Raw genomic sequence first — 8,460 nt, 5'->3', positions numbered from 1 at the left:
GAAACGCTTCTCCGAAAGTTTGAGGGGGAGGAGGTAGTATGCTGTGTCCGCAAGATACGCTAGGCTGAGCGACGCTGGGTGAAAACGTGAGGGGGGCGTGCGCGTGACGACGATGTGCCTTCGCTTCCTAAGGCGCAGCTCGTGGTAGCTTCTTGAGACGCACTTCGCGCCGCCGACGCAGAGGCTGCTAACCTTAGCTACTGTCGAGAGAACCCGCGCGTGAGTGCTGCCTTAGCACATTGCAGCCATCAGAAGTGAGTGCTGAACTGCGAGTGAGCAACCGGTCGTGCGCTTTGTCAGCCCCTGCAGCTAAACGAGCTGCCAGAGTGGGGGATCCGCTCCGCCGACGCCGTAACCCCGAGTGGGGTCTGAACAATAAACGAGGCAACCGGTGGATGTGCTTTGTCAGCCACTGCAAATGCAAGTTTTCTGTAACCATACGAATACGTCCGTCTGAAGTTCTTTGCTTCAATACATTTTGCACAGTCAAAACAGCTGAACAGCTGCGCCGAAATATCGCATTAGTGAGTATAGTAATCGCCAGCCACTTTTTTCCGCCTCCTAGAGTTTGATAATAAAACTTGAACATTACATAGTTACATGTACGACTGCTGATTAGTGACGTTTTTCCCAATCTTCTTTCTATCCCCTTCCCACGGGGCGTTCTAGCCTCGTCTCTGCATTAAAATCATTTATTCTTTCACTGCCTGCTAGGCAAAGCAGGCCGCACTACTTGAATACAAAACACTGAATTTTAAGGGCTTGCGGCGTTGGCTAGGGTATTCGTGGCCGATGTATTACGGTTCCCGCTGCAGAAGCAGATTGACGTGAGCTTGATCCCGTGAACTTTGAAATTAAAAGAAATCTTGGATCTGCGCTCGCCAGTGCGTGCGACATGACAGATTGAAATTTGAAGAATCGATAAAAATAAACGATGCAATGTGCCTGCCACGGCTCCAATGCTTCTAAAAAGCGCAACCAAACCTTAAAATAAATGAAGTGGGACTAGTTCAGTTGAAACTCGTTGTTGATTTATAAATTAAAGTAAGTTTGCATCTCTTATCGCGAACAAGGACGTGGATCCGATGCAGCCACGATTGTTGTTGTTGAAATCTTTTATTTCAAAGGGAAGGCCATGCGGCCATAATAAGTGGGGAGGGGGAAGAGGCAAGCAGGAGTAGCCGAGTAGCACAAATGGTGTGTCCCTGAACGCCATAGAAGAGATCACTGCCGTCAGCAGAGCCAGGCTAGGGTTGGAATCATTTCAGTGCAGTAAAGTCAACTGTTACGACCGGGGTAGGCCCCGATTTACACTAATCTCGAGATACCACTCCCTTGGCCGAACACCCCTACGAGGGCTGTAAGAAAATTGGCGCCTTCGAAGGGAAGGCCGTCTTGCCGAGCATTCTTTGCCGAATACCCCCCCCCCCCCCCAACCCTCCCTCAGCCAGAACCGTGTAACGCCCGGCATTTCTTTAATATAGGAGATTTCGCGGAAGTTCCACCCGTAATCGTTATAATACCGTAAATGGCGACAATTGGTCAAACGAAATTTTGAAAAACGAAGAAGTAAAAAAACTGCAGATTTGGCGCGGTTAAAACCAGGGATGGTTACGATAGCGTAAATGGAGATAATTGGTCGGACAGGATTTAGAGCAACCAAGACAGATGGCTCTCGAGAACTCACAGTCAACATAAGCGGCATAAGACTGCTCCGCATTAGTAGGAGGAAGAGGAGGAGAAAACTTTGTTCCAGCAAGTAGTCAGGGAAGCGCGGTGGACACCGGCCTAAGGCTGGTGGCGACTTCGGTGGCTCTTTTGGGCAGGGAGGGCTATTTGTGTAGTCCGGTCGGAGCTACCCAACTCCTCCCTCCACTGCTCGGGGCTGGTGATTAGAGGGAAGGGGTCTCGGGGGCACTCTTATATGGAATGACTTTGTGAGACGTGCTCCTCGCACAGTGGGCATGTTGACGAAGGGAATTCTGTCAAATGGATGTGGTGGAGGCGAGCTCTGCTTGGGAAGGCATCCGTTTGCAAGAGCCGCCAAATACGCGCCTGGCTTATCGTAAGGTATGGATGCGGCGGGGGAAATTGCCGAGGTGAGAGGCAGAAGTGCTATGTTATGCCAATAAATGTGATTAGTTGGTCTCTGGCGGAGCGCGCCCCGTGGTGAGGAACGATACTCACTCCGGCTCGGTGTGTCAGTTCGCGAGCCATAGCGTGTGCGGTTTCATTCCCCTCCGTGCCAGTGTGTGCTGGGGTCAATATGAGCTTCACTGAGTCCTCTGGTGGATTTTTCTTGAAACTTTTGAGCGGCGGGGGTGAGATATGTCCCCGGACAAAATTTTGAACGGCCGTTTTTGAATCTGTGATTGTAATTACGGGATGTGGCCTATGTGTGAAAGCTAAGGCAACTGCCACCTCTTCCGCCCCAGTAGGGGAGGTGGTTATGTCTGAGCATGTTGAGTGGAGCAGTGCTTTTTTGACCCGTTATCACTGTAGAGTATGCCCCATGATGCCTGTACTCGGCTGTGTCATTACATACTACTTCCCTTCTCTTCAACTTGGCTCTCCTGCCAGTCGCCCATGCACAAAGGCGGATCTGGTATATACGCGGACGATATCACCCTATGGGTTGCTGGGGGGAGCGATGGACACATTGAGAGAACCCTCCTAGCCGGATCAGATGTGGTATATAACAACAGGCATCCCTGACTGGCCTTGAGTGCTCGCCTACCAAATTCGGGTTACTGGTGCTTCCATCAAAGAAAAGAACTGCTATGACATCCCAATGCACCATCCAAGTGCCGGGGAATACGGTCCCGCGAGTCCCTAAAATTAAAGTCTTGGGTCTTACCACGCAGCAGTACAGGTCTAATTGAGAGCTCATTAAGCAGCTGAGCTCCCACGTGGACCAGCTCCACGTGGGAGCTCAGAATCACAAATCAAAATTAGGGGATGGACGAAAGTGACCGACTTCGGCTTATCCAAGCCTTCTTTTATATCCGACTTCTGTACACTTTACGTTACATTAGAGCCAGTAAAAGTGAACTGGATACAATTAATGGCCTCATTAGGAAAGCGTATAGGACTGCCCTTAAACTTCCCCCGAACGCGTCCACCGACAAGCTTAACCAACTCGGAGTCTATAATACCGCTGAAGAGCTTTATTTTCACAGAAAGGACGCTTAAAGCTCACTCGGGCGGGACAATACATTCTCTCGCGGCAAGACATCGCGGTCTCGCAGCGACTCAGGAGTCATTACCTATCCCTGGTGATATACTCGAGCAAATAATCATAAAGTCTCTGCCAAGGTACATGCATCCTATTCATAAGTCAGCACGACGCAACGCAAGAGCCCGGTCTCTCGCCAGGCAACTCAGAAATATTTCAGAAATAGTATCCGTGTTAGTGGACAATTCTCTGAATTTCTGCAGTTTTTTTTCCTTTCACTTACGCGTGATCATTCATCTGCATCGTCAGAAAACGTTGGCTTTCCTGCATGGCATATCCGCGTGTAAAGGCATCAGTGAGGACACTAAAACTTCGCTTTATAAAGAAAAACAAAACAAAAAAAAGATAGCGACAAGCGCAAAACGTGTAATTTCATGCCTTTCCACAAAAATGTATATTTGACGGAAGTAACACCTGTAATCGCTTTAATAGCGCAAATGGTGATAATTGGTCGAACAGCATTTTGAAAAGCCGAGAAATAAGGAAAACAGAAAAAAATTGCTAGAATGGTGAACCGTGTAACGTCCTGCCTTGCCATAAAAATACAGACCTGGCAGAAGTAACATCTTCAATCGTTATAATAGCGTAAACGGAGATAATTGGTCGGATAGCATTTAGAGGAGGAGGAGCAATAAACTTTTATTAAACAGCAAGGTGCTGGTGTTAGGGGCACCCGCCCGGTGAGAGGAGTCCTCAGTCCAGGACCCCTTGGAGTCTACCGGCCTTCTTCGCCCTTTCGACCAACGTTTGCTGGTCGGAGAGGTCAGAACTGGTCAGCATCTCCACCCACTGCTGAAAGGAGGGATTGGGGTTTGGTGTGAGTTGCGGCGTGTAGGAGCACTCAAACGATGTGGTATGGGTGCCTTTCTGCGGGCAGTATTTGCAGTTGGCAGTGTATTGTGTCGGGTACATGGCGTGAAGTATGCTGTTGTGAGGATAAGTGTTTGTTTGGAGTCTTCATAGTGTGGTGGCGTCTTCTTTGGCTAGTCGGTGGTCCGGCGCTGGATATTTGCGACGAGCCTGTCTGTAGTGCGACAATATTTCTGCGTATGTGTGAAGAGGCGTAGATTTTGGATATTAATCTCTCTGGTGCTGTGGTTCCCTCTCGGAGACGGCCCGGTGTGAATGTTCTCGGGCTGCGGCGTGAGCCGCTTCGTTTCCTTCGAGGGCGGTGTGTCCGGGCGACCATACGATTTCTATGCTTGGCAATTGGGGATGTCGCTGCAGTATGTGCAGAGCGGGTTTTGAAATTCTTCCATTTAAGTAGTTGCGGCACGCCGTCTGAGAGTCGGTGATGATGGTGATGTACTCTTTTCCAGTGGTGGCTGCGAGGGCAATTGCGGCTTCTGCTATCTCTGTTGACTTTGTTAGGACGGTCGCTGCCGATAGCTCTTTACCCGCTGCGTCGATTACGCTGATTGCGTGAGCCGGCTGGTCCTGGTAGGGCGATGCGTCTGTGTATCTGGTGGTCGGCACATGTTGGAACCGTTTGCGGATGTATCCTATTCGAGCCTCCCGTCTTGCTTTGTTGTATTCGGGGTGCATATTACGGGGGATGGGTGCTATCCGTATGTTCTGTCGGATGATGGGTGGGATGCACGTTTTCTGGTCCTGCTGAGAAGGAACGGGGTAGCCAAGTTGAAATAAAGTGAAGCGACCGGCAGTGGTGAGGCGTAGTCGGCGGAATTGGGAAGACTGATGTGCCTCACATATTTCTTCCCAGGTGTTAGATATTCCTAGTTACAGGAGCTTCTTCGTCGAGGTTTTCGGGGGGAGGCCGAGCGCTGTTTTGAATACTTGTCTTATCATAACATTAGGCATGGCAATTTCGGCCGGTTTAAGATTTAGATAGGGTGTTCCGTAAGCAATTCGACTGATGAGAATAGCCTGTATTATGCGGATAGTATCCTTTTCTTTCAGCCCTGAGCGTCTTTGGGAAATTCTGTGTATAGGTGCATTATTTGGGTAACAGTGCGTTGAAGTGGTAAGATGGTTTGCAATCCTTATCCGTCTCTGGAAATCGTCAAGCCCAGAATACCTAGATGTGGTACGTTGGGGATGGTTTGTCCATAGATGGTAACTGTAGGGTCCGGTGTTGTGTCCGCGTTCTTTTTGGATAGCCGTTTACAAAGTGTTAGTAAGGCTAATTTTTCAGGGGCACACTGTAGGCCTCGGGCGCATAAGTACTCCTGCGTTGTATTTATTGCGTCTTGTAGGGCTTCTTGTTGTTCTCCAATGGAGCCTGTCGGTGTCCACAGTGTGAGGTCGTCGGCATAAATGGCGTGCCGTAAGTAGGGGATGTTTAGTTGAAGGGGAGGCAGGTCTTTCATGGCCAGATTAAAAAGCAATGTCGAGATTACCGAGCCTTGTGGTGTTCCTTTTGGGCATACTGGGAATGTATCAGATCGTAGGTGTCCAATGGCTATAGTGGCGGTGCGGTCGGTGAGGAAGGCTTTGACATATTCGTATACTCTTTCCCCGCAATGTATAGAGTTCAAGCCTTGCAGTATGGCTGAGTGTGAGACGTGGTCGAATGTTCCTTTAATGTCAATTGCCAATATAGCGTATTTGTGCTGATTTGCAAGCCGTTGAATTACATCTTCTTTCAGCCGCAACAGTACGTCCTGTGTGGGCAGATGTGGTCGGAATCCGTACATTGTGTGGGGGAAGTAATCGTTGTCTTCTGTAACCGTTGTCTTCTGAGGAGGCGGCCAGCACTCTGGTGTATGGGCTCCTGCCTTTTGGCTGTCTCTGGCTCTCAGCTGTATGGAAGTTATGCCAAACTTTTACTTTTTTACTCTGTGTACGTCGAAAGGCGGTTGTGTACTAAGTGCTCCAGCACTTTACCTACGCATGATGTTAGCGAAATGGGCCGACAATTCTTCGGGGCTAATGGTTTGCCTGCCTTGGGAATTAGAGTGACGTCGGCATGTTTCCACTGCGGTGTTAAGATGCCTGTTGTCCACTGGCTATTGATGTAGTCCAAGAGTTGATCAAGTGTTAGAGGGTTGAGGTTGCGTAGTAATTTGTTGGGTACTTGATCACGACCGGGAACGGTGTTCCGAGTGAGGTTTCTTGTTACCGCTTCTATTTCCTGTATGGTGAAGGGGGCATCCAGATCTTGGTTAGTGTGACCAGTATATGTAGGTTGCACGGATATGTTGTGCGTCGTCGTAGCCTTTAGGGGTGCCATGATTTCATTAAAGTAAGTAAGTCCTGTTCAGTACCGGGGTAGTTATGGAGAAGTCTTCGAATTTGGTGGCTGATGGCAGTTTTGGTTTCTTGAGTACCCATGAGAGTCCTCAGGAGATTCCATGTTTGCGTGTACCAAGTGTCCCCTGTAGTTTGTCGTAAAATTGCGTCCAGTTTTGCCGGCTTATGTGGTTCGCGTATTATTCTGCTTCTTTAGTTAGTTTTGCAATGCGGAGTTTAAGCTTGCGGTTTGTTTATCTATTTTCCAGCGTTTCATCAGTCCTTGACGGGCATCCCAAAGGTGCTGGAGGTGGGTGTCAACAGCGGGGTAATCTGGCGTGAGCGGAAGCTCTCTGGTGTGCTTTTTGAGCAGGCCTAGCAGCTCCTTGGTCCACTCGTCTAGATTTCGGATTGGATTACCCGGTGTTTCATCTCGGAATTTCTTCCAGTCTGTTATGCGAGATGTACCCAGTCTTTGGTTCCCACGTGAGCGATTTGGAATCTGGAGTTCTATTATGTAATGGTCGCTGCCAAGAGTTTCTGCGAGACAGCGCCATGAAAAATCTGTTATATTGCGAGTGAGAGTTAAGTCTGCTGAGGTGTCTCGGGAGGCACTATTGCGAGTCTTCAATGCTCTCCACATAACACGGGTTCTACTCCCGCCCGAAACACGGTTATTTGGCAGTGGAATTGTCGTTCATTCCGAAATAAGAAGAGTTCATTGTTACAGTTTTCACAAGAATGTTTTCCGGACATCATAGCCCTGCAGGACGTAGACGTCAATCAGGTCGCCCTTCGAGACTACAATGCTTTTTTCACAACCCCACAGGCCCGTACGGCAATACTGGTGCGAAACACGCGGACTGCCCAGCTACACGCACTCTCAACAACCATAGATTACGCATTTGTGGAGCTCCTTCCGTCCAATAAGAAACAGCCAAGCCTCTATCTTCTTAATATCTACAGTCCACCCTCTGGGCGTCTACCGGGAATTAACTCATTGATAAAGGAAGCCACCGTACGGGCCAAAGGAAACCAGCTGGCAATAGTAGGGGACTTTAATGTGCCTCATACGGCTTGGGGCTATGCCCGTAACACCCGCAAAGGTACCCTGTTGCAGGAAGGAATACAGCAAGGTTGCCTAACCCTCTGCAACTAACCTCATACGCCCACAAGAATTAGCATTTAGAAAAGCCAAAAAAATTTGGCTGTAAAGAACCTACACTCCAGACATGCGGCATAAGAATGCCACTCATTACTACAAAATTGTTTAGGTAATTTGTAATGCGTTTGTTCGGGTAATTCGTCAACAATTTGATTTCCTGAATATCATACGGAGGGCCTTTTGTTGTTAAGGAAAGGGCTTGAAGTGTTCTCAATTGATACAGCAAATAAATCCCGGAAGTTTTTCGTGTTATTTGCATCTCTTTATGAGTTAAGGAAATGTAATGTCTCTTTCTTACTTTAAACAGTTTCTGTTTGATTGTTCAGATGTATTCATTCGCGTTCTCCGGCTTACGGAGTGTTTTTGACGTTGACAAGCAGACTTTAATCATGTAGAATACATTTTATTTACTTCGCGCTTTAATTTATTTACAGCATCTGAGTCGAACAGAAAGGGAGTAGCGCAGGAAGTCGTTGCTGGTGCGTTTTTCTTTCCTTATTTAAACGTGTCTAACCAACACACCCGGATAGCCACCGGAAGTATTGCCAGTTTGTGCAATGTCGCTGTCAGAGTACTGTGGTGATTTGAAAACTAGGGCATGTTTTCCAGCACAAAAACAACGACGGTAACTTAGAGAAGAATAGTGTTTGTCCAGTCCGTGTTCAATTCTTTAAGCTCCCGTCTGTTTTTGTGTTGGAAAATATGCTTAATTTATCCCAGTACCAAGTTGCCCAACTTTCCGCGCTGACTTGAAAACGTTTGTTTGAAAAATTTCGTTAAGTTTGTTCTCCCTGTTAATAACCACACACGCTGTCCCACATTTTTCCTTGTGCGCTCAACCGTCTGTGTAAATTCAAACGTCGACTTT

Source organism: Haemaphysalis longicornis, unplaced genomic scaffold (assembly GCF_048455015.1).
Source record: "Haemaphysalis longicornis isolate Haplotype H1 unplaced genomic scaffold, Haemaphysalis longicornis Haplotype H1 scaffold_2, whole genome shotgun sequence".
Lineage (NCBI taxonomy): Eukaryota > Metazoa > Arthropoda > Arachnida > Ixodida > Ixodidae > Haemaphysalis > Haemaphysalis longicornis.
The sequence above is the reverse complement of the archived record's forward strand: the minus strand, read 5'-3'. Positions refer to the sequence as shown.